The 27871-nt window shown below is 38.7% G+C and overlaps 1 long non-coding RNA gene across 4 annotated transcripts in view; it reads left to right on the plus strand.

The window, feature by feature from the left end:
- Window positions 1-27871, plus strand: part of LOC129659369 (uncharacterized) — a 241901-nt gene that overhangs the window by 160286 nt on the left and 53744 nt on the right. For 2 of the 4 annotated variants that reach the window (XR_008718055.1, XR_008718053.1), the window contains exons 2-3: window positions 19021-19302; window positions 23024-23122. This is a non-coding gene — a long non-coding RNA (uncharacterized LOC129659369). Of the gene's footprint in view, window positions 1-19020; window positions 19303-23023; window positions 23123-23958; window positions 24971-27871 lie in introns of those variants that run through there. The other 2 variants (XR_008718054.1, XR_008718052.1) reach the window with 2 other exon arrangements.

Genomic DNA, 27871 nt, shown 5'->3' on the forward strand with positions numbered 1-27871 from the left:
ATATTTTGCTCTCTATTCCCATCTGTCAAAGAAGGTCTGACTAGTTAGAGCAGAGGTTATTCTCACTGGGTCTGAGGGTGGAGGCAGTTGTGTTCAGAACCTTCTTCCTTAGCCACGGGTACCAAGAAAATTACAAATGAGATAGGCTTGATCTTCAGCCAGGGGAGACGGTGCTCATCAATCTTAACCATCAGACCATCCCCTGCTTGAGTTTTCAGGCAGCTTGAGAGAAGGTTAAACAGAGTTTTTTTTCCCATTTTCTTCTTTTCCTTCCTTTAATTATTTTTGCTGGTATTATAAGATGAAGGAGGAAGATTTAAATAGATCTTTTATTCAACAAATCTATTTTATGACTCCCAAAGTAAAGCTTTCAGCACTGTAATTGGCTGGGGAAATTAACAGAGTAATACTTAATTGTGTGAACTACAAGTTTAACTTGTTTCTAGAAAACCTTGTTTTATCCTCTGGCTGAAGAGGATATTTGGAAACTATCCTCTTTGAAGAGTACAGAATACAGATACTGACCCAACATTTCAAATAGTATATTCTGGATTGACATTCAAAGATCTAACTATTTAAAGATAATGCAGTAAAATAAAAGCAGCAATATTATATTATGGAAATGTGGAGAAGTAATTTTATTTCATTTTTAAAAGCAAAATTCCATCTCATTTTGGTGGTGGTAATGTTAATGGCAAATGTATGAATAAAATGATGTTCATTTTCTTCCATTTCCATTCTGTTCAATCTGCTTTTACCACTTTCCATTATAGAACTTCTTTATTTTTTATTAAAGTTAGGGCTGCGAGTTGCTTGGTTGCATCCAAACTTTAATATTAAAAACTCAAATTACTTTAGTATTAATATCAAAAATTTATGTAGTGCTTGACATTTTCACATATTACATGCACCATGTGTCATTTGAACCTCATGTAGTGTACCTAGGGGAAACATTGTTATCTAAGTCTTACAGATGTGGCAACACTGATTCAGAGAGGTTAGGTGACATTACCAAACTAGTAGGTGATACAGTCAGAATGTGGTTTTTTAGGATCTAAACCCAGAGATCTCTAAGCTGTGCATTCCACTATTTTGATCTCCTTAGCCTTTCCTCACCCAAGCAGAGTTTTGAGTTCAGTTCAGTCCAGTCACTCAGTCGTGTACAACTCTTTGCGATCCCATGAATCACAGCATGCCAGGCCTCCCTGTCCATCACCAACTCCCGGAGTTCACTCAGACTCACGTCCATCAAGTCAGGGATGCCATCCAGCAATCTCATCCTTTGTCGTTCCCTTCTCCTCCTGCCCCCAATCCCTCCCAGCATCAGGGTCTTTTCCAATGAGTCAACTCTTCACATGAGGTGGCTAAAGTATTGGAGTTTCAGCTTCAGTATCAGTCCTTCCAAAGAACACCCAGGCTGATCTCCTTTAGAATGGCCTGGTTGGATCTCCTTGCAGCCCAAGGGACTCTCAAGAGTCTTCTCCAACACCACAGTTCAAAAGCATCAATTCTTCGGCGCTCAGCTTTCTTCACAGTCCAACTCTCACATCTACACATGACTACTGGAAAAACCATAGCCTTGACTAGACGGACCTTTGTTAGCAAAGTAATGTCTCTGCATTTTAATATGCCATCTAGGTTGGCCATAAATTTCCTTCCAAGGAGTAAGTGTCTTTTAATTTCATGAATGCAATCACCATCTGCAGTGATTTTGGAGCCCCCAAAATAAAGTCTAATACTGTTTCCACTGTTAACGCATCTATTTGCCATGAAGTGATGGGACCAGATGCCATGATCTTCATTTTCTGAATGTTGAGCTTTAAGCCAACTTATTCACTCTCCTCTTTCACTTTCATCAAGAGGCTTTTGAGTTCCTCTTCACTTTCTGTCATCCAGCAATGACTTCCCTGGTGGCTCAGATGGTAAAGCATCTGCCTGCAATGTGGGAGACCCAGGTTCAATCCCTGGGTTGGGAAGATCCTCTGGAGAAGGAAATGGCAACCCACTCTAGTACTCTTGCCTGGAAAATCCCATGGATGGAGGAACATTGTAGGCTACCGTCCTTGGGGTCACAAAGAGTCAGACACAACTGAACGACTTCACTTTCATTTTCTGCCATAAGGGTGGTGTCATCTGCATATCTGAGGTTATTGATATTTCTCCCGGCAATCTTGATTCCAGCTTGTGCTTCTTCCAACCCAGTGTTTCTTATGATGTACTCTGCATAGAAGTTTAGTAAGCAGGGTGAGAATATACAGCCTTGATGTACTCCTTTTCCTATTTGGAACCAGTCTGTTGTTCCATGTCCAGTTCTAACTGTTGCTTACTGACCTGCATACAGGTTTCTCAAAAGGCAGGTCAGGTGGTCTGGTACTCCCATTTCTTCCAGAATTTTCCAGAGTTTATTGTGATCCACACAGTCAAAGGCTTTGGCATAGTCAATAAAGCAGAAATAGATGTTTTTCTGGAACTCTCTTGCTTTTTCCATGATCCAGCAGATGTTGGCAATTTGATCTCTGGTTCCTCTGCCTTTTCTAAAACCAGCTTGAACATCTGGAAGTTCACGGTACACGTACTGCTGAAGCCTGGCTTGGAGAATTTTGAGCATTACTTTACTAGCGTGTGAGATGAGTGCAATTGTGCAGTAGTTTGAGCATTCTTTGGCATTGCCTTTCTTTGGGATTGGAATGAAAACTGACCTTTTCCAGTCCTGTGGCCACTGCTGAGTTTTCCACATTTGCTGGCATATTGAATGCAGCACTTTCACAGCATCATCTTTCAGGATTTGAAATAGCGCAACTGAAATTCCATCACCTCCACTAGCTTTGTTCGTAGTGATGCTTTCTAAGGCCCACTTAACTTCACATTCCAGGATGTCTGGCTCTAGGTCAGTGATCACACCATCATGATTATCTGGATCTTGAAGGTCTTTTTTTATATAGTTCTTCTGTGTATTCTTGCCACCTCTTCTTAATATCTTCTGCTTCTGTTAGGTCCATACCATTTCTGTCCTTTATCAAGCCCATCTTTGCATGAAATGTTCCCATGGCATCTCTAATTTACATGAAGAGATCTCTAGTCTTTTCCATTCTGTTGTTTTCTTCTATTTCTTTGCATTGATTGCTGAGGAAGGCTTTCTTATCTCTCCTTGCTATTCTTTGGAACTCTGCATTCAGATGCTTATATCTTTGCTTTTCTCCTTTTCTTTCACTTCTCTTCTTTTCACAGCTATTTGTAAGGCCTCCCCAGACAGCCATTTTGCTTTTTTGCATTTCTTTTCCATGAGGATGGTCTTGATCCCTGTCTCCTGTACAATGTCATGAACCTCTGTCCATAGTTCATCAGGCACAATATTCCCTTAAAGATTAATGGATTTACACTGCTGTATTAGTTTTTGGTATAAAGCAAAGTGATTCAGTTATGTTGCTGCTACTGCTAAGTTGCCTCAGTCATGTCCAACTGTGTGCGGCCCCATAGACAGCAGCCCACTAGGCTCCCCTGCCCCTGGGATTCTCCAAGAAAGAACACTGGAGTGGGTTGCCATTTCCTTCTCCAGTGAAAGTGAAGTCACTCAGTCATGTCCGACCCTTCGAGACCCCATGGACTTCAGCCTACCAGGCTCCTCCGTCCATGGGATTTTCCAGGCAAGAGTACTAGATTGGGGTGCCATCGCCTTTTTCAGAGTCAGTATATATATATATATATATATATATATATATATATATATATATATTCTTTTTTAGATCCTTTTCCTTTTTAGATGATTACATAATGTTGTCTAGAGTTCCCTGTGCTATACAGTAGGTCCTTGTTGGTTATCTATTTTCTATATAGTAGTGTTTACATGTTCATTCAAACTCCTGATATATCTCCCCCCTTCTTATCATGTGGGTTCTTGTAAATTTCTTTCTTCACACTACATACCAATATCTGACCAGCAAATATCTTACTATTTTTCAAGAAGAGAACAAAAGAACATATGTATATAAACATTAGGGGGAGGGAGAGAATGAGGGGAGGGAGATAGATAGTTAAGGTACACTGGCATACCTCATTTTATTGTGCTTTATTGCATTCTGCAGATATTGTGAGTTGTTTATATTTTATTTTACAAATTGAAGGCTTCTGGTAACCCTACATCAAATAAGTCTATTGGTACCATTTTTCCAGCAGCATTTTCTTACTTTAAATCTCTTCATCACATTTTGTTTATTATTACAGAATTTTGAACTTTTTCATTATTAATATATTTGTATGGTGATCTGTAATCAATGATCTTCAGTATTACCAGAACACAAAAGATTATGACTCTCTGAAAGCTCAGATTGAGGTTAACATTTTTTAGCAAGAAAGTATTTTTTAATTTATGTTCATATATTATTTTGTAGATATAATGTTATATCATACTATATACGTTACCATATAGTGTAAACCTACATTTTTTATACACTGGAAAGCCAAAATTTTGTGTTGACTCACTTTATTGTAATATTTGTTTTATTTTAGTGGCCTGTAATTGAACCCACTGTATCTCCGAAGTATGCCTATAAATATAAACTGTATTTGTTGCTCTAAATCTGATTAATTCATCATTTTCTTCTCAAGGTGAAGTCCCACTTATCTCTGGAAGCCATAACAATAATGAAAGCTCATCCCCATTCAGTAAAAGTAACCAAAAAGTACTTTAGAATGTTGATTTGCTATTCACAATTTACCAGGTGATTTTATGTGTGTTTTCTGTTTTGATTTCTCAAAACAAGTATGTGAATCAGCTATTATTATCCTTGAGTTTCAAGTCAAAGTGTTTGTGAGACATAATCTCTCCTCCAATTGCTTTAATCTGGTGTTTCAGTCTAGCACTTCCTAGGAGTTCTGAGTAGTGAGCCTGTCTCACCGTGTCGTATCTGTCAAACTGATGCTTCCGCTAATGTTTATCACTCGGTACCCCTTGTAATAACCCATGACATTCTTGAAGTATTGCTTGTTTCTTCTTTCTTTGCCTGAAGTACCCTGGGTCTGAACAAGTTGACCAATTCTCCCTAGCAAGGTCATTAATTCCAGCCATCTCCTCACGCCTTCAGGATCGTTATACCCATCTAAGATAAACGGTTTAAAGTGAACTACAAATTTCAATGTAAAGGTAGCTTAATATCACTGAACCATTAAGAGACATAATTTCCACCAAGGGAAGAAGATGGCCATTTCATCACAGAAAGTCATAATTGGCATCTCCTGACTTACAGCACATTTGCTAGTGGTTGCCCTTAATATTAGAGGATAATCAACTCACAGCAGTGGAGGAGGAGCACACAGAATCAAGTGGGAACTATGAATCCAGAAAATCACATGACCAATACGGATTCAGAATCCCAGACGTCTTTATCTACTGCCAGAACATTCTGACTCTCAGCAAAAATAGTACCATCATTTGCTCCACAGCCCCAAAGTCACACTCAGTCCATCCTCACATAAATATTTCATGTTATAAAACCCCTTCAGAGCCCCGTAACTCACGCAAGCTTCTTTCAAAATGACAAATGATCCTCTGCCCTAGAGAGACAGATTTCACTGACTTCCTCAACGTATGTTTCGGACAGAGTGTTCTATGATGAATTTCAGTAACAACAGTTATTCTGCTGCTCACAGGCCTAATAGCCAGACAGCAGTGAGGAGCCTTGACACCAAATTCCTAGTCTTAGGTTCAACAGTCCGGACAGCAATCTACTTGGCTGTCTGGTAGACAGAGTCTCCCCCTTGGTGTTTGATATGTGGCAAATCATTAACTTCAAAATGCTCAGACTGACAGACTAGGGAAACTGTTATCTGAAGAGAGCCTGAGATTTGGAGTAACTTGTTTTTTAATATTAGCTAAGGACTCATAAGAATATATATTCTAATTGACCATTATATAAAGATGCTAGTAGCACTAACCTAAAAACGACAGTCTCAACAAAGTTCTTTCACTAAAATGCCTCTATTATTGGACAAAAACCAAATGATTTTCATCTTCATCAGCCTGTAAGCTTCTTCAGTGTTCTTAGACTCAGTGTCAGACACACTTTCACTCTGAATTCCACCAGACCAAACATGATAAGAAATTAGTGACAAGTCAAGGATTCAGTGTTGACAAAGCATTTTCCTGTTTTATGTATCATTTCCATTCATTCATTTATTCATTCAGTTATCTACTATGTTAACACAGTATCTACTATATTCTGGTCAGTGTTCCAGACACTGTTTATAGAGTGGCAAGTAAGATAAAAAATCAAGTTCCTGTAGCAGTCATGAACTATGAATCCTATACTCTAGTGGAGTCATAGGGTATATGTGGGTGTATGTGTGTGTGCACGCATAAAAAAGTGCTAGGAAGTAATACTAATAGGAACCCATGGGCCAGATAATATAGGACTTTGTAGGCCACAGAAGAGAAAGTTTTGTACCTTTCTAAGTTTAATTAGAAGCAAATAAAGGGATTTGAGCATGAGAAGGACATAATAAGATTTACTTTGTAAGAATATCCTTTTGGCTACATGGAGGAGAATTTGAGAAACTATAGAAGTAGAAAGATCAGTTAAGAATCTAAGACATCAGTGCTTGATAAAGCTGAGGGTGTTTGGGTGAAACTAGCAAGGAGGAGAAAATGTTGACCGATTGTGAACCAGTTTTAAAGTTTGACCTAATAGGAGTGAATAGAAGGGTCTGAGAAAACACCCATGAGAGGCTTTTAATTGTTCCTATAAGCTGCTGGATTTTAATCATAGGAGACTGGAATGCAAAAGTAGGAAGTCAAGAGATACCTCGAGTAATGGGCAAGCTTGGTCTAGGAGTACAAAATGGAGGAGGGCAAAAGCTAAGAGTTTTGCCAAGAGAACACACTGGTCACAGCAAACACCCTTTTCCAACAATGCAAGAGACAACTCTACACATGGACATCACCAGATGGTCAATACCAAAATCAGATTGATTATATTCTTCACAGCTGAAGATGGAGAAGCTCTATACAGTCAGCAAAAACAAGACTGTATTTGCTTGTTATAAGAAGAAAGGATCTGACTGTGGCTCAGATCATGAACTCCTTATTGCCAAATTCAGGTTTAAATTGAAAAAAGTAGGGAAAACATTAGACCATTCAGATATGACCTAAATCAAATCCCTTACAATAATACAGTGGAAGTGACAAATAGATTCATAGGATTAGATCTGATAGAGTGCCTGAAGAAATATGGACAGAGGTTTGTAGCATTGTACAGGAGGTGGTGATCAAAACCATCCCCAAGAAGAAGAAATGCAAAAAGGCAAGATGGTTGTCTAAGGAGGTCTTACAAATAGCTGAGAAAAAAAAGAGAAGCTAAAGGCAAAGCAGAAAAGGAAAGATACAGCCATCTGAATGCAGAGTTCCAAAGAATAACAAGAAGAGTTAAGAAAGCTTCCTCAGTGATCAATGCAAAGAAATAGAGGAAAACAATAGAATAGGAAAGACTAGACCTCCTCAAGAAAAGTAGAGATAACCGAGGGAACATTTCATGCAAAATGGGCACAATAAGGGACAGAAATGGAATAGACTTAATAGAAGCAGAAGATATTAAGAAGAGATGGCAAGAATACACAGAAGATCTATACAAAAAAAGACCTTACTGACCTAGATAACCACAATGGTGTGATTACTCACCTAGAGCCAGACATCCTGGAGTGAGAAGTCAAGTGGGTCTTAGAAAGCATCACTATGAACAAAGCTAGTGGAGGTGATGGAATTCCAGTTGAGCTTTTTCAAATCCTGAAAGATGATGCTGTGAAAGTGCTGCACTCAATATGCCAGCAAATTTGGAAAACTCAGCAGTGGCCACAGGACTGGAAAAGGTCAGGTTTCATTCCAATCCTAAAGAAAGGCAATGCCAATGAATGTTTAAACTACTGTACAATTGCACTCATTTCACATGCTAGCAAAGTAATGCTCACAATTCTCCAAGCTAGGCTTCAACAGTACATGAACTGAGAACTTCCAGATGTTCAAGCTAGTTTTAGAAAAGGCAGAGGAACCAGAGATCAAATTACCAACATACATTGGATCATCGAAAAAGCAAGAGAATTCCAGAAAAACTTCAACTTCTGCTTTATTGACTACACCAAAGCCTTTGACTGTGTAGATCACAGCAAACCATGAGAAATTCTTAAAGACAGGGGACTACCAGACCATCTGCCTGCCTCCTGAGAAACCTGTATGCATGTCAAGAAACAATAATTAGAACCAGACATGGAACAACAGACTGGTTCCAAATTGGGAAAGGAGTATGTCAAGGTTGTATATTGTCACCTTCCTTGTTTAACTTATATGCAGAGTACATCATTTGAAATGCCAGGCTGGATGAAGCACAAGCTGGTATCAAGATTGCCAGGAGAAATTTCAATAACCTCAGATACGAAGATGAAACCAGCCCTATGGCAGAAAGTGAGAGGAACTAAAGAGCCTCTTGATGAAAGTGAAAGAAGTGAGTGAAAAAAATGGCTTAAAATTCAACATTTAAAAAATGAATATCATGGCATCTGATCGCATCACTTCATGGCAAACAGATGGCGAAACTAGTTAACAGTGACAGACTTGATTTTCTCGTGCTCCAAAATCACTGCAGAGGTGTCTGAAGCCATGAAACTAAAAGATGCTTGCTCCTTGGAAGGAAAGCTATAACCAACCTAGACAGCATATTAAAAAGCAGAGATACTGCTTTACCAACAAAGTCTGTAAAATCAAAGCTATGGGTTTTCCAGTAGTCATGCATGGATGTGAGAGTTGGACCATAAAGAAAGGGTAGCACTGAAGAATTGATGCTTTTGAACTGTGGTGTTGGAAAAGATGCTTGAGAGTCCCTTGAACTTCAAGGAGATCAAACCAGTACATCCTAAAGGAAATCAGTCCTGAATATTCATTGAAAGGACTGATGCTGAAGCTCCAATACTTTGGCCACCTGATGCGAAGAACTGATTCAATGGGAAATACTCTGGTGCTGGGAAAGATTGAAGGCAGGAGGAGAAGGAGAGGACAGAGGATGAGATGGTTAGATGGCTTCACCAACTTGATGGATATGAGTTTGTGCAAGCTCTGGGAGTTGACAGGGAAGCATGGTGTGCTGCACTGCATGGGGTGGCAAAGAGTTGGACACAACTGAGCTACCTAACTGAACTGAAACTGCTGGATATCCAGTGCCATTTACTGAGGATAGCAAGACTTCTGTAGTAGATTTAGAATTTGAATTGCATTTCTCTGATAATGAGTGATGTTGAGCATCTTTTCATGTGTTTGTTAGCCATCTGTATGTCTTCTTTGGAGAAATGTGTGTTTAGTTCTTTGGCCCATATTTTGATTGGGTCATTTATTTTTCTGGAATTGAGCTGCAGGAGTTGCTTGTATATTTTTGAGTTAGTTCTTTGTCACCATTTCACGCCAGTCAGAATGGCTGCTATCCAAAAGTCTACAAGCAATAAATTCTGGAGAGAGTGTGGAGAAAAGGGAACCCTCTTACACTGTTGGTGGGAATGCAAACTAGTATAGCCACTATGGAGAACAGTGGGGAGAGTCCTTAAAAAACTGGAAATAGAACTGTCTTATGATCCAGCAACCCCACTTCTGGGCATACACACCGAGGAAACCAGAATTGAAAGAGACATGTGTACCCCAATGTTCATCGCAGCACTGTTTATAATAGCCAGGACATGGAAGCAACCTAGATGTCCATCAGCAGATGAATGGATAAGAAAGCTGTGGTACATATACACAATGGAGTATTACTCAGCCATTAAAAAGAATATATTTGAATCAGTTCTAATGAGGTGGATGAAACTGGAGCCTATTATACAGAGTGAAGTAAGCCAGAAAGAAAAACACCAGTACAGTATCAGTTCAGTTCAGTTGCTCAGTCGTGTCTGACTCTTTGCGACCCCATGAATTGCAGAATGCCAGGCCTCCCTGTCCATCACCAACTCCCGGAGTTCATTCAGACTCACGTCCATCGAGTCAGTGATGCCATCCAGCCATCTCATCCTCTGGCGTCCCCTTCTCCTCCTGCCCCCAATCCCTCCCAGCATCAGAGTCTTTTCCAATGAGTCAACTCTTCACATGAGGTGGCCAAAGTACTGTAGTTTCAGCTTCAGCAACATTGCCTCCAAAGAAATCCCAGGGCTGATCTCCTTCAGAATGGACTGGTTGGATCTCCTTGAAGTCCAGGGGACTCTCAAGAGTCTTCTCCAACACCACAGTTCAAAAGCATCAATTCTTCGGCACTCAGCCTTCTTCACAGTCCAACTCTCACATCCATACATGACCACAGGAAAAACCATAGCCTTGACTAGACAGACCTTTGTTGGCAAAGTAATGTCTCTGCTTTTGAATATGCTATCTAGGTTGGTCATAACTTTCCTTCCAAGGAGTAAGCATCTTTTAATTTCATGGCTGCAGTCACCATCTGCAGTGATTTTGGAGCCCCAAAAAATAAAGTTTGACACTGTTTCCCCATACAGTATACTATGCTAAGTCACTTCAGTCATGTCCGACTCTGTGCGACCCCATAAACGGCAGGCCACCAGGCTCCCCTGTCCCTGGGATTCTCCAGGCAAGAACACTGGAGTGGGCTGCCATTTCCTTCTCCAATGCATGAAAGTGAAAAGTGAAAGTGAAGTCACTCAGTCATGTCCGACTCTCAGCGACCCCATGGATTGCAGCCTACCAGGCTCCTCCGTCCATGGGATTTTCCAGGCAAGAGTACTGGAGTGCGGTGCCATTGCCTTCTCCGATACAGTATACTAACGCATATATATGGAATTTAGAAAGATGGTAATTATAACCCTGTATGTGAGACAGCAAAGGAGACACAGATGTATAGAACAGTCTTTTGGACTCTGTCGGAGAGGGAGAGGGTGGAATGATTTGGGAGAATGGCATTGAAACATGTATAATATCATATATGAAACGAATTGCCACTCCAGGTTTGATGCATGATACAGGATGCTTGGGGCTGGTGCACTGGGATGACCCAGAGGGATGGTACGGGGAGGGAGGTGGGTGGGGAGTTCAGGATGGGGAACATGTGTACACCCGTGGTGGATTCATGTTGATGTATGGCAAAACCAATACAATATTGTAAAGTAATTAGCCTATAATTAAAATAAATAAATTTATATTAAAAAAAAGAATTCAAGATGTCTTTTAGATAACTGCTGGAATTACTACATTGGCAGTTGGAACACATGTCAGGGAGAGGTTGGCAATGAAGTTAAAATTGAAGATTGATCCATTCACCACATAGGTGATATTTAAAGAGAAAGGATTAGAGAAGAGTGGTCTGAGGACTGAACTTTGGCAGACTTTATCATTCAGAAGTAATGGAGGGAATGATCACCATAGGAGACTGAGCCATGAGGAGGGTTCGGGATGGGGAATGCATGTATGCCTGTGGTGGATTCATTTCGATATATGGCAAAACCAATACAATATTGTAAAGTTAAAAAATAAAATTAAATTAAAAAATAAATTAATTAACTAAAAAAAAAAAAGGAGACTGAGCAATGAATGAAGTAAGAGGCAAGGAAAATCAAGGTAGCATGTTACTTGTCTGTATTATTACTGGCCACAGGAATCATTGTGGGAAGAACATTATTTTGTTACTAGGAAGAAGTTATCATAGTTTATCCAGTGTTTCTTTTTCACATTGTACAACTCTGAAATAGGAGTGCATCTCGTAATTGATGGTATCTTAGGACTGTGTAACAGTTAAAATGGCAGACTTTCTTTAATATTGGCACATAAAATAATACTGTATCTTAAAATATTAATGTTATTTTAACACTGAAATTTAGTGTCATGACTATATAACATAGCACATACACAGGCAAGTTAGTTGACATTCATTCATATTCTCTCTCTCTCTCTCTCAAATCATTAAGTATTTGAACATTCTTTTTTGAGGAGGTTTGTGAAAGTGCTGCACTCAATATGCCAGCAAATTTGGAAAACTCAGCAGTGGCCACAGGACTGGAAAAGGTCAGTTTTCATTCCAATCCCAAAGAAAGGCAATGCCAAAGAATGCTCAAACTACCGCACAATTGTACTCATCTCACACGCTAGTAAAGTAATGCTCAAAATTTTCCAAGCCAGGCTTCACCAATACATGAACCGTGAACTTACTGATGTTCAAGCTGGTTTTAGAAAAGGCAGAGGAACCAGAGATCAAATTGCCAACATCTGCTGGATCATGGAAAAAGCAAGAGAGTTCCAGAAAAACATCTATTTCTGCTTTATTGACTATGCCAAAGCCTTTGACTGTGTGGATCACAATAAACTGTGGAAAATTCTGAAAGAGATGGGAATACCAGACCACTTGACCTGCCTCTTGAGAAACCTGTATGCAGGTCAGTAAGCAACAGTTAGAACTGGACATGGAACAACAGACTGGTTCCAAATAGGAAAAGGAGTTCATCAAGGCTGTATATTGTCACCCTGCTTATTTAACTTATATGCAGAGTACATGAGAAATGCTGGACAGGAAGAAGCACAAGCTGGAATCAAGATTGCCGGGAGAAAAATCAATAACCTCAGATATGCAAATGACACCACCTTTATGGCAGAAAGTGAAGAGGAACTAAAAAGCCTCTTGATGAAAGTGAAAGTGGAGAGTGAAAACGTTGGCTTAAAACTCAACATTCAGAAAATGAAGATCATGGCATCTGGTCCCATCACTTCATGGGAAATAGATGGGGAAACAGTGGAAACAGTGTCAGACTTTATTTTTTTTTTAGCTCCAAAATCACTGCAGATGGTGACTGCAGCCATGAAATTAAAAGACACTCCTTGGAAGGAAAGTTATGGCCAACCTAGATAGCATATTCAAAAGCAGAGACATTACTTTGCCAACAAAGTTTCATCTAGTCAAGGCTATGGTTTTTCCTGTGGTCATGTATGGATGTGAGAGTTGGACTGTGAAGAAGGCTGAGTGCCGAAGAATTGATGCTTTTAAACTGTGGTGTTGGAGAAGACTCTTGAGAGTCCCTTGGGCTACAAGGAGATCCAACCAGTCCATTCTGAAGGAGATCAGCCCCGGGATTTCTTTGGAAGGAATGATGCTAAAGCTGAAACTCCAGTATTTTGGCCACCTCATGTGAAGAGTTGACTCATTGGAAAAGACTCTGATGCTGGGAGGGATTGGGGGCAGGAGGAGAAGGGGACGACAGAGGATGAGATGGCTGGATGGGATCACTGACTCAATGGATGTGAGTCTGAGTGAACTCCAGGAGTTGGTGATGGACAGGGAGGCCTGGCGTGCTGTGATTCATGGGGTCGCAAAGAGTCAGACACGACTGAGCAACTGAACTGAACTGAACTGCAGATGACATAAGGGAAATTTCATTTTCTCCTTATAAAATAGCAAAAACAAATTAATAAGTTCCTATGTATGATATTCAAGAAGGGTATTCTAAAGTCACATGCTATATTATTTATGTTTCTTGTTGTATATATAAGCTTTTTTATTGTGGTGAATATATTACTCTCATACTGTAAATCCTTCCAATTACAATTCACTCCTCTATCAAGCAAATAATTTTACAACTAAGTTATAACTTGATAGAAGTTATTGAATTACTCTAAATTTTCTAGAAATGAAGGAAAATCACGGCCATAAAAGAATACTAACAAGTTTTTGTTCATGCTAATTTTGCAACTGAATTTCACCTTCAAACATATAAAAATTGACACTGAAAGTGATTTTCAACTATACAGCTATCAAAGGCCTTATGTAACTTGAAGTAGCAAACAACTTCACTGTTTTACCAAAGAGTAGTGCTTCCCTGGTGGCTCAGACAGTAAAGAATCTGCCTGCAATGCAGGAGACCTGGGTTTGATCCCTGGATTTGGAAGATCCCCTGGAGAAGGGAATGGTTACCCATTCCAGTATTCTTGCCTGGAGAATTCCATGGATGGAGTGGACTGAGGAGCCAGGTGGGCTATAATCCATGGTATGGGAAAGAGTTGGACATGACTGAATGAGTAACAGACACACACACAGTGAGTTAAACAATACATATAGTCACTGTATGTTGGTCATGTTCAGGAATTGGTTCTGCATCATAGCAAACTGATATTAAATATTGAAAATAATATCAAAGTTAAATAGTAAAAATATCAGCAAATATGCTATATATATGGATATACGACATTACCAATTTATGCAGCTTATTACGGCTATCAGTGATTTTTAAATAATAATTGAGTAGGATACTGCTTGATTGAGGCTGTTTTAAAATTTCCATGGTTATTCTGTTTCAAAGCTGGAGATATGCACTTATCTTGGCTTACCATTTTGTAACCAACTATTCATGTCCATCTATGTCCCTAAGTGGTTCAGCTGCGGTAATGAGTCAAAGATCAATTAACCACAAGCACCATAATGGATCAAGTCACAGGTTTTTTTTTTCCCAATTCATTTGAATTTAGAAAGAGACAGCCTGGTTTAATCTGTCTTCTGAAACGCAAGGTTAGCAGACTGGAGGATATTGGCTGTCACTCTTTTTGACACTTCCAATCAGTCAACCTTGATTGGTCATGCAGTTGGACTTTTGGAGTTAAGAAAATGATGTTTATTGCCTCCTCTACTAATGCTTGATATGAAAGTAAAATGCATCTTGATTTCAAATTTTAAACAAGTGGTGAATTTTAGTTTTCCTGTATTCAAGTCTGGTCTATAAGACATAAAAACTTACAAAGCTAAAGTATATTTCAATGAAGAACCAGGTTGCTGTATTTTCGTTTGAAAACAGAAATAAATTGTAAAATAACCATAAAGCAAAAATCACTTCCAAATATATATCTTATAGAATCCTTTATTTTTTACTCACACATCATATTTCTATCTAAAAGGAAGAGGAATTCTTCCTAATGAGATGAAATAGAAAAAGAACTTGTAGTTTCCATCTTCCTAAGGATCATGAAAATGATTTGCATTTCAGAGACTGGAACGAACATGTTTATTAGAAGAACTATAGGTTCAAATGGGACCCAGATAATCTGTCTACAAAGCTAAGTAGAACAGTGGAAGCAGTATGATCCAGAAGATTTAGGGTCATGCTCCTATAATATCCAAAATTAGAAATCGGTTACTTTATTTGTTGGGGGGAATTAAGGATTCCTTATTTTATTTATTTATTTATTTTTTTGGTGATGCTTTCCTCATATGACTTAATTTATTCTATGAAATGGTTGTATAAAAATCTCTCTCCCCACCCCTGTTGTTCTTTCCATGAGCATGGCCATGATCTTGGCCTTGACATAGATCTTTGCACAGATTGACTATTTGTGACCCCATGAACTTAGCCTTCCAGGCTCCTCTGGCCATCGAATTCTCCAGGCAAGAATACTGGAGTGGGTAGCCTTTCCCTTCTCCAGAGAACCTGTCCAACCCAGGGACTGAACCCAGGTCTCTCACACTGCAGGTGGATTCTTTACATCTGAGCCACCAAGGAAGCCCAAGAATGCTAGAGTGGGTAGCCTATCTGTTCTCCAGGGGATCTTCCCAATACAGGAATTGAACCAGGGTCTTCTGCATTGCAGGTGGATTCTTTACCAGCTGAGCTACCAGGGAAGTGCCATGTTACCATCACCCAGCAACATATTTGAGCAGATGAATTTGCTTTTGCTTGAAACATCTGATTGAAGGAACTGTTTACTTATCCTTGTGAAAATCTGTTTTTAGCATATTCTCCAGCAGTGTGATACATTGTCTTTTGCAGTCCATGTGTGAGAGTCACAGTGGAAATATACCCCTGAAGTGGAATATAGAACTAAATAGACAATGGAGAGGAATACAGAGAAATGGACTGTATATCATAAGTTTAAGAGCTTATGATATAGTGTTGGAGACAGTTGTTATGGTTGTGCTATTTAGTTATGCTATTTCACATGATAATTTTAACTGGGACATATGGAAAAGGCACCTACTGTCAGTAGAATGAAACATTGCACTTAATTACATTGAAGAAATAGTCTTTGCAATAATAATGGCGAAGTGGGCTAATGATATGAGCAACATATCCTTGGACATTCATAGGATGAATAAAAGTTTCTTCATTAGAGAATCAGGGAAGCTAACTTGTAACTGATAGTCCTAAACATATGAGGTGTAAAGAGATACAAGGGCTAAATAATGCAGAATTTGTTTACAGATCGTAGTAGTTGGTCTGGAGCACTGAAGATGTGTTGATAAAATGAAGGAGATATGAATAAAATTAAAAGTAAGAGAAATTAATTTTGTGAACCTGTGATATTTTGGCCATGGTGTATTGAAATTTATGTACAGTATTCATTACGTCCACAACGACATCATCAAAGTGAGTGCTATCGTCAATTTAGTGATAAAGACGTCTGTGTGTGTGTGTTAGTTGCTTAGTCATGTCCAACTTTTTGCGACCCGTTGGACTATAGCCCACCAGCCTCTTCTGTCCATGGAATTCTCCAGGCAAGAATACTGGAGTGGGTTGCCTTTCCCTTCTCCAGGGGATCTTCCCAACCTAGGGATCAAACCTGGGTCTCCTGCATTGCAGGTGAATTCTTTATCGTCTGAGCCACATGGGAAACCCAAAGACATCTAGACCCAGATAATTGTAACTTAAGTTAGATCAAATAGAAAAAAAAAAAGGGAAAACCAGAATTTGAATCAATTATATTGGATTCTTTCCATTATACATGTTGCATTAAAAAAAAAAAAAAAAGTTCAGATGAGATCAAAACTGTCTCTTAAACCAAAGCCTGGGATCCTCCTGGGTTGGTACATGAACTGCTTGAATTCACTGCATGAATTGTCCTTAACAGTAACTTAAGCATTTTCTCAAATTTTTTCATACTATTCCATCTCATTCATCTTATGGCTTTTGATAAGAAAGTACCCAAAACACTGTCCTTTTTTCTTCCAGTGTGAGCATTAAATGTAATAAATTATGTTCAAACGTTTGGAATAGGATGAGAAAGAGGTAGCCCCATATTCTGCAGTGTTTTGCCAAAATCAGTTGTAGGCATGACATTCAGTCTTCTTCAATCATATGCTAATTCATTAAAATCACTTAATGTTATATTACTGACAAAATAGCAATACTATATGGGTTTGTGCTCTTTACTAAGAATAGTTACTCTTTTAAAAACACAAAGAATATATTGTTTCTAAAAACTTACTTGGAGTCCTTAATCATAAGGATTAAATAGATTGAATGAATAATATTTCGGAAAGTAGCTAGCCAGGTATCTGAAATATTTAGATTATTAAGTGCATATTAATTCACTTATCCATTCATGGATAGAATTTAATTACATTTCATTAACTGAAGCTTCTCCAGGGGCTCGGCAGTAAAGAATCTGCCTGCAATGCAGGAAACCCTGGTTCGATCCCTGGGTCAGGAAGATCCCCTGGAAAAGGAAATGGCAACCCATTACAGTTTTCTTGCCTGGGAAATTCCATGGACAGTAGACTGGTGAGCTATGGTCCACAGAGTCACAAAAAGAGACAGACATGACTTAGCAACTAAACAAAGCAATGCCAATGCATTAATTGAAATAAATCAGCTGTGGGGAGTTAGTTTAGATATCAGAATGTTGGTCATGATAGTCATTTCATGAATTCATCTCTTTCCAAAAATGTAAATTGTATTTAGACAGTACCTTGTAGTGTAAAGTATCAGAAGGCAGTATCATGTCTTTATTTTGCCTTGTGAGAGCAATGTAAGCAGGACGTAAACTGGATGCTCTTAACAAGGATAACTAAATAATCTCCTCTATGTCTTCTATTCTCCAAATAATTACCATTATTTTTCCCCTATTTATGCTTCCTACCCTTCTGAGCATTTTGACTACTACTGACCACTCTCAAATTCGTTGCTATGTTTGAGAATCAACAGGAATATTAAGGGTAAATAAAACTTTAAAATGTCAAAAAGAATTCTTGGATGTAGATTTGGTAATAAAAAGATACTTTTGGCCAAAATACATTATTTTCTTAGGTTGAGTTCCCTAACAACAAAAACTGAGTGGTGTGGATTGTGCGAGTGGTTTACTAGGCAGAAATCTGTAGGAAGTGAGGGAGGCAGCACTGGGTAGGGGAAGAACCTTGGTGAAAAGAGAATGTCAGCCAAAGCCTCAGCATGGCCTCCTCTCCTGTGGATCTCAGGAGAATGGGTGGTACCACACACCTGTCATGATTTTCAGCAAGATTGCTGGACTTTCACACCCCCCCTTTCAGTCAGTCAGTGACTCTGGAGGGTAAAACCTCCCAGGAACCCCTGGGGCAGGTGATGCTTGTCAGTCTAGACAGTTGTTCTCAGTGTATGGTCCCCAGATCAACATCACCTGGGAAACTTGTTAGCAGTGATAGATTCTTGGACCTTAGCCCAGACCTGCTGAATCAGAACTTCTGGGGTTGGGGCCCAGCAGTCTCTGGTTTAACAAGCTCTCCAGGTGATTCTGATGCACTGAAGTTTGAGAATTGTTGGTTGAGGGCAGTTCTCCAGAGGAGAAAGCTATGAGCCCTTAGCTGCTGATCCTCAATGCATTGTTGGTTTAATTGCCCTACAGGACCCACATACATGCTAAATGCTTCAGTTGTATTATAATAAGTCATCCTTGTGTTAATCACCACTGTAGTCTTTGTAAGCATCATAGTTTAATATCTGCCCTACACGAATATGCTAGTTATACCCCAATCTGAAGAACATGACAGTCTACATAAATCACTTTTCCTTGGCATCCTGCTGTCCTCATCACCCCACACTCCTACTCGGAAAGAGCTTACTCTTTGGGACTATTTATCAAATATAACCTCCCCAATGCAGAGCCCACTTCCCCAATCCATTGGAATATGTCCTCCTGGCCACGATATGCCTGCCCTGACGACAACCCCAGAGCCAAGTATAAGATAGCCCCTTTGCCCCAGAGCCCACTGAAATTATTCAAACTAGCCAGTCCTGAGCCTGTATATTTGTCTTGCCTGTTTCTTCCAGAATCAACACCCTCGCTGCTGCCTCCAGACCAGCCTGGTGCTTGGTGCTTTCCTGTGTGTCCTCTTGTGGAGTGCCATGCCTCCTCTTCCTGGGAAGAGTAACATCTTATTATTATTTTACATGGCCAGCACTTTCCTGACCTGCTGGCCTTACTATAACTTGCATTTCCATTAATGTACTCAACTTGAAATCACATCTCCATCACAATCTACTCAGAAAAGGTGCACAGGAGATTCAAAGGTAGATTGAAGAGTCATACCACAGCTTGTGTGAAACCAACTGGTAAGTCACTCCCACGGATTTGAATTAAAAGTTCAAGTTTGGTGGTTAAAGGGAAAAAAAGATTCCAAACAGATGCCATATAAAATTCCGTCTCACATAATTCTCACAATGTGAAAGCAAACAGACTCAAAGTTTACTACAGAGCTCAGGCAAATATTTGAGTCTCCCACATAGACTTTGCCTGGAAAAGAAATTCAACTTGCCCCTGTGCAAGGATGTAAATAATCTTTTCCTTGCAACATCACACTTTGATTGCAAGCATCCCTTTCATGCTCACATGTAAAAAAACACAGTAAAGATTTTTATTATAAAAACTCTGGTATGTATATTTTTGGTCAAAACAAAATAACAAAAAATTCACTGTTTGCTTTCACAGTGACTATATATATGCCAAGGCTGAAACTCAAGGTGGCGAATAAACATTAAAAATACTGAATGTAAAATGAATGTAATTATATTACAAAGCAATTTTCCTGCAATAAGTAATGTGACATGTATTTTCTGTCATTGATTTGCATTGATTATTTTTATGAATTGTTCAGTCAGAAGCAGTGATTTATGATGTGTTGATTCTTGTTCATGAATGTATGTTCCGCTTTGAGTGAAGGTATTTTATTCATCAAGGACTGAAATTCTAAAGTATGAACACAGTCCTAGTGCTGGTGCCCTTGTCTTTCAGGTATTCTCTGGTGTGCCAAACTGTGAAAATTGCAGGGGATACATTTATCTTCATCATGTGTGTTTGATAGCAGTTATTGAATTTTTAAAATTAAATAGTTTTCAGGCTATTTTAGAGTCCAAAATTTGCTGCAAAATTTTCTATCTTATGAGTGATGTATTTGTGGGCCCAAAGCACCAGAGGCTATAAAGCTATGGGCCAAAATATTCTTGCCCTGTATATAGGTTAAAAGGTTTATCTCACTGGAGGTACAGCTAACTCTTTGCACAGATGCCAAAACACAATGATGTTTGACATGGACAAGTTGTATCACCTCCAATGGTCAGAACTGGGCTGGACATTGGTATCTTTCTCCCTTGTGAAATACACCATGGCTAACAGAGTTTTCAGTTACTTGAAGATTATGAATCATTGCCAGCATAATTCAAGACTTAATTCTGCTTCTGACGTTAGCAGAACAATGGAAGGAATAATGTCAGATTGTTTAAAGGATGGTTATCTTAACATTTAAAATGGCGAAATGTTATACAGCTTATCATTCTCAGGCAAGCTAAAACACACTGTGAGTAGACAACAGAAGGCTGTATTCCAAGACAGAAAGATTTGTTTATACGATTTAGTTTATACTTGGGGGGAAAAAAGATTAAGAATTACTATTTGAAATGCACAGCATTTGAAATGCATTATTTTCTCCAGCTGGTAAACTTTTTAAGCACAGAAAATTGCTTTACTGTATTAGCACCTCCTGGTTGACTGTTTCAGCACTGCTAACAAATTCAATTAAGCATGATGATTGTGGCAAAATAAAGATAATGGTAATGACAATATTAGTAATACTGGCTATACTTTCACAAATGTTTGTAGTTGTCCAGGTGCTTTGGATGTCTATTTACTTACTTAATCATCAGAACAACCCCATTAGGTCCATTTCCCAGGTGAGCAGGAGTTGCACTCATAACCTATGTATGGGTAACTGGAATTGGGCAGACTGGGTTCAAATCCAGGCTCTTCCACTGGCAAGGTGGGTGACCATGGGCAAATTACTTGACCTCTGACATGCATTATTTGACCTTTAATTTGTCAACTATTTAAAGGATCCTTAATGAGAATACTGTTTTTAGTGTGAATAATACCTCTGATATGGATTGATAGCTTTCCTTCTATACTGTCACATGATTGAATTCCCTCCTATCCACATCCACAGTGACGTTATTAGTCCAAGTCCTCATTTATTTCATCTAGGCAAATCCCATTCTTTGCCCTTGCCTCCAGTGATATTCTGGAGCAAACTGTACTGACTCATGAGAACACACAGTTACATTTCCAGGACTTCTGAAATCCTGTTATTAAACCATTGGCAGCTTGAAATCAGCCACAGTTGGGAGTGTTAACACCAGGAAAATCTGTAAGCTCTACAAATCAGGGCTTTCTCCATCGACATCCTGCCAGAGATTCAGTTTGCCAGCACGTCAGCCTTTTTACTGTCAGCAGAGGAATATCCAAAAACATGCACTGAATCACTTTTTGATGCGCTTCTATTCACTTTCCAATTCCTAGAGTCCAGACTACTTAGGCATTGCTTATAATTATTTTTATACGTGAATGCAATCCAGTCTTTCCAGCCATTCCAGCTCTCACCTTTTCATACATGTTTATACTATATTAGAGCAACTCTTGACCTCTTATTCCTTAAACATATTATGAACTCCCTGCCTCTATATTGTCATTCATGCTTGTTTTTTTTTTTTTCCTACCTAGAATCCCCTTCATGTTATATATACTTAGCAAACTTATTTTTTGAACTTTCCTTCTTTAATTTTGTCTTCTAATTTGTCTAACTTCTTAAAGCCCCTCAGACTCCTGGGGATAAGAAGGAGGACACAATCTCCCTTACCTGTTCTTTATAGCATATGTGTAAATATGAACATTGTGCTTATCACATTCATTTATATTTGTTTAGTTACCTAGCTTGGAGAAGGCAATGGTCACCCACTCCAGTACTCTTGCCTGGGAAAATCCCATGGACAGAGGAGCCTGGTGGGCTACAGTCAATGGGGTCACAAAGAGTCGGACACGATTGAGCGACTTCACTTTCACTTTTCCCTGTCATGCATTGATTGGAGAAGGAAATGGCAACCCACTCCAGCATTCTTGCCTGGAGAATCCCAGGGACGGCGGAGCCTGGTGGGCTGCCGTCTATGGGGTCGCACAGGGTTGGACAGGACTGAAGTGACTTAGCAGCAGTTATCTAGCTGAGTATATCCAAGGTTCAAGCTGATAGTTTATTACCTAGAGTACAGTAGGCCTTAGTCAAAGAAAAACTGTGCCAAGGGGAGAAGGCAATGGCACCCCACTCCAGTACTCTTGCCTGGCAAATCCCATGGATGGAGGAGCCTGGTAGGCTGCAGTCCATGGGGTCGCTAAGAGTCAGACACGACTGAGCGACTTCACTTTCCCTTTTCACTTTCATGCATTGGAGAAGGAAATGGCAACCCACTCCAGTGTTCTTGCCTGGAGGATCCCAGGGACGGGGGAGCCTGGTGGGCTGCCGTCTGTGGGGTCGCACAGAGTCGGACACGACTGAAGCGACTTAGCAGCAGCAGCAGCAGGCAAGGAAGATTTTGGTCAATACTGCTGTAATAGGGGAGAGGTATTGAACTCAACTAAAAAATGTTTCAAGAGTTCTTAAGCGTTGGGGTGAGTGAGTGGCAACGTAGTAGATAATGTTGGAGAAACAAGTTGATCAATGTGATTACTGCCTTCTGTGTAATTAGAATGATCACAATTGGGCTTCTACACTCTCCAGAGACTGGGATACAAGAACTCTGCTTTTGTGATGTTTACATTTCAAAGAGAGAGTTTTCAGGTCTTTTTCTCTTAGGTTTTTTTTTTTTTTTCCCCTAGTTTTATTGAGATAATTGACACAAAATATTGTTTAATGTATATAAATAGTCTTGATAAATGCATATATTGTAAAGTAATTACCATATAAGTTTAGTTAATATACATTAGCTCATATAATGTTACGGTTTTTTTTTGCAGTGACACCTTTTAAGATAACTTTCAAGTATACAATACAGTATTATTCACTCTAGTCACCATGATGCAAATTATATCCCCAAACTTACTTACCCTAAAACTGTAAGTAACTTTCAACAATCTTCACCCATTTCACCCACTCCCCCATCCCTACTGTATCCCCCATCTCTGGGCACCATCAATCTATTCTCTGTATCTATATGCTATGAGGTTTTCTTTGTTTTTTGTTTTTAAGGTTCCATATATAGGAAGTGGTATTGCACAGTATTTGTCTTGCACTTTGTACTTTCTAATTTAATTTTACTTAGCATAATGCTTTCAAGGTTCATTTATGTTGTTGCAAATGGAAGGATTTTCTTTTTATTGCTGAATAGTATTCCTGTGTGTGTGTCTGTTGTGTGTACATATTCACATTTTCCATGTTCATTCATCTGTTGATGGAAACTTAGGTTGTTTTCATGTCTTGACTTTTATAAATAATTCTACAATAAACATAGGAATGCAATTATCTTTGGAAGATAGTGATTTGGGGGGTTTTTTTGGATGTATACCCAGAAGTAGAATTGCTGAATCGTGTCTCCACCCTAATTTCCACAGTGGTTATATGAATTTAAATTTCTAACAACAGTGTATGTACATGGGTTCCCTTTTCTCCACATCCTCATCAGCATTTGCTATCTTTTATATTTTTGAGGATAGCCATTCTCATAGGCATGAGAAACTTCATATTATGATTTTGGTTTGCATTTTCCTGATGGTTAGTACTTTTCAGGTACCTGGTGCCTGTTTAAATATCTTGGGGAAACTTTCTACTCAATCCTTTGCAAATTTTTAATTGGACTTGTTTTTGTTATTCAGTTGTATGACTTTCTTATAAAATTTGGGTACTAGCCTATTACCAGATGTGTAGTTCACAAATATTTTCATCCACTCTGTAGGTTACTTTTTCATTTTGTTGATCCTTTCTTTCACTGTATAGAAGATTTTTAGTATGATGGTTTTTCCTGTGGTCACGTATGGATGTGAGAGTTGGACTGTGAAGAAAGCTGAGCGCTGAAGAATTGATGCTTTTGAACTGTGGTGTTGGAGAAGACTCTTGAGAGTCCCTTGGACTGCAAGGACATCCAACCAGTCCATTCTGAAGGAGATCAGCCCTGGGATTTCTTTGGAAGGAATGATGCTAAAGCTGAAACTCCAGTACTTTGGCCACCTCATGCGAAGAGTTGACTCATTGGGAAAGACTCTGATGCTGGGAGGGATTGGGGGCAGGAGGAGAAGGGGACACCAGAGGATGAGATGGCTGGATGGCATCACTGACTCGATGGACGTGAGTCTGAGTGAACTCCGGGAGTTGGTGATGGACAGGGAGGCCTGGCGTGCTGTGATTCATGGGGTCGCAAAGAGTCGGACACGACTGAGCGACTGATCTGATCTGAACCCTACTTGCTTAGTTTTGCTTTTGTTGATTGTGCTTTACGTATCATATCCAAAAAAGTCATTTGTAAGACATGTCAAGAAGCTTTTTCCCTATGTTTTCTTCTATAAGGCATATGAATTCAGATCTTATATTTAAAGTTTTCATCCATTTTGAGTACAATTTTCCGCATGTCCTAAGATAGAAGGTCTATGTTCATTCTCGTGCCTGTGAATATCCAATTTTCCCAGCACTACTTATTAAAGAGAGTATTTTCCTGATGAGGTTTCTTGGTTCCCTTGTCAAATATTAGTTGACCTTATATGCATGGCATGAGTTTATGGGTTTAGTTCTGCAGTCAAGAATACACTTGTCTAAAGTCTAGTGAAGCTGAAGGAAACATCAAGTCATCTTTTTTTGAATTTTTACTTTTAAAATTGGAATATATGTAACATATAGCACTGTAAATTTAAGGTATACAAGTAATGTATACCTTAAAGTACTGTTAATTTGTTACATTACTATTTTAATATGGTTTCTCTCTCTCTCTCTTTCTGTATGTGTGTGTGTGTGTATATATATGTATGTATGTATGTGTGTGTGTGTATATATATATATATATATATATATATGTATATATATATATGGACTGTGAAGAAGGCTGAGTGCCAAAGAATTGATGCTTTTGAACTGCGGTGTTGGAGAAGACTCTTGAGAGTCCCTTGGACTGCAAGGAGATCCAACCAGTCCATTCTGAAGGAGATCAGCCCTGGGATTTCTTTGGAAGGAATGATGCTAAAGCTGTATAAGTGAATCACTTTGTTATACACCTGAAACTAACACCTCATACATTGTTAATCAAATCTTTTGTTGTTTAGTTGCTAAGTGGTGTCCGACTCATATATATATATATATATATATATATATATTTTTTTTTTTTTTTCCCCTGGGTTTCCCAGGTGGCTCAGTGGGTAAAGAATCCACCTTCAGTGTAGGAGACAGAGGAGTGGGTTTGATCCCTGGGTTGGGAAGATCCCCTGGAGAAGGTCAGGGCAACCGAGTATTCTTGTCTGGAGAATCCCATGGACAGAGGAGCCTGTAGGGCTATAGACCATAGTGTCGCAGAGTCAGACACAACGAAGTGACTGAGCAAACACTGTGCATGCACACACACACGCGCGTGCGCACACACACACACACACACACATATATATATATATATGTTTATATGTCATATGATTACTATCACCATTGTACCTCCATGTCACATGGTTATAATTTCTTCTTAGTGGTTGGAATAATTAAGATCTCATATCTTAGCAAGTTTGATGTTTATAATGCAATGTTGTCTGTTTTCACTATACTGTGCATTTGATTTCTGGGACTTATTTACTACTTCTTGCAAGCGGTATGCCTGTGAACATCTTTTCCCTCCACCCACAACCTAGCATCTGGGAACCACTGCTTGATACCCTGTTTTTATGAGTTTGGGTTTTTTACATTCCACATATAAGTGATTTACACTATTTGTCTTTCTCTACTTAATTTATCCCACTTAGCATAATGTCTTCAAGGTCCAACCATGTTGGGTTTTTTCCCCTTACCTTTTATTATAATTTTTTAAATAAAAAAGTAGAATATAATGAACCCCAAAATATTTACCACCCAGCTTCAAAAATTAATTCATGACCGATCTTATTTTATCTCTATTCCTACCTACCTACTTTGTCTCCAGTTTCTTTTTTTTACTTCAGAAATTTATGTTTTTGAATTTTTATTTTGTATTGGAATAGATTTAATTAGGGGCTTCTATGGTGGCTCAGTGGGAAAGATTCTGCCTGCCAGTGCAGGAGATTCAACAGACATATTTGATCCAGGGGTCAGAAAGATTCCCCTGGAGAAGGAAATGGCAACCCATTCTAGTATTCTTGCCTTGGAAATCTTATGGACAGAGGAGGCCTGTGGGCTACAGTCCATGGAGTCACAGAAGAGTCGGACACCACTTAGCAACTAAACAACAAAAGATTTGATTAACAATGTATGAGGTGTTAGTTTCAGGTGTATAACAAAGTGATTCACTTATACATGTATCTATTCTTTTTAAATTCTTTTCCCATTTGGCTTATTAGAGTATTGAGCAGCATTTCCTGTGCTATACAGTAGTTCCTTTTTGGTTATCTATTTTAAACATAGCAGTGTATCCATATCCATCCCAAACTCCCAATCTGTCCCTTCCCCCTCCCACAACCTTCCCCCCATGACCATATGTTGTTTTCTAAGTCTGTTGGTCTGTCTCTGTTTTGTAAATAAGTTTGTTTGTATCTTTTTTTTAAGTTCTACATTTAAGTGATATCATATGATATTAGTCTTTCTCTGTCTGACCTACTTTACTCAATATGGTATCTCTAGGTCCATCCATGTTGTGCAAATGGCATCTTTTCTTGTGCCTCTTGGCCATTTGTACATCCTCTTCAGAGAAATGTCTTTTTAGATCTTCTGCCCATTTTTTGATTAGTTTGTTTTTATGATATAGAGCTGCATGAGCTGGTTGTAAATTTTGGAGATTAATCCTTTATCAGTGGCATTGTTTGCAGATATTTCCTCCTAATCTGTGGGTTGTCTTTTTGTTTATGGTTCCCTTTGCTATGCAGAAGTTTCTGAATTTGATTTGGTCCCATTTTTTATTTTTCTTTTTATTTCCTTTATGAGATGGATTGAAAATGATATTGCTGCAGGTCAAAGACTATTCTGCTTATATTTTCCTGTAGAAGTATTATAGTATTTCGCCTTACATTTAGGTCTTTAATCCATTTTGAATTTAATTTTATTGATCATGCATAATAATGTCTTAAGACTTGTTTTAACTGATAATGTGCCTCCCATTAGTCGATGCATTCTAACCACATTTATGACTATGAGCAAATAATATGTTAACTTTTTTATATTGACTTTTAGTAATTTTCTAAATGGTGACTACCAATTGATGTTTTTTGGGGTTATTTTCCTATCAGTCTACTTAAATAAATGTTCCTAAAGATCTGTGCAAAACTTTTTTTTTTTTTTAACAAATACCATCATATTTTGAATGTAGTAAAATAGTTGATTATTCAAAGGACCCTTCAAGGAAAGGTTATTTATATTGGTGATAATTACCACAGAATTAAATGTTTTATAAAAATATATCTCTTATACTGATCACCCTTGTCTCCAGTTTCTGGAGAGGTACTTTTGGTGTTCTGTTTCTTGATTGCAATGCAGGTTATACAGGTGTTCATGAAAATCCCTTAAACTTTACCTTTGTATGTGCTTTTCTGAAGATAATATTTTATATGCACATTTTTCTGATTATTTTGCTTCAATATAAAAGATATAGAAATATGACAGGAAATTTGAAATTCAGGCATTGGCTTAACATACCTGAGATAAGTAACTTAACT

Source organism: Bubalus kerabau, chromosome 8 (assembly GCF_029407905.1).
Source record: "Bubalus kerabau isolate K-KA32 ecotype Philippines breed swamp buffalo chromosome 8, PCC_UOA_SB_1v2, whole genome shotgun sequence".
Classification (NCBI taxonomy): domain Eukaryota; kingdom Metazoa; phylum Chordata; class Mammalia; order Artiodactyla; family Bovidae; genus Bubalus; species Bubalus kerabau.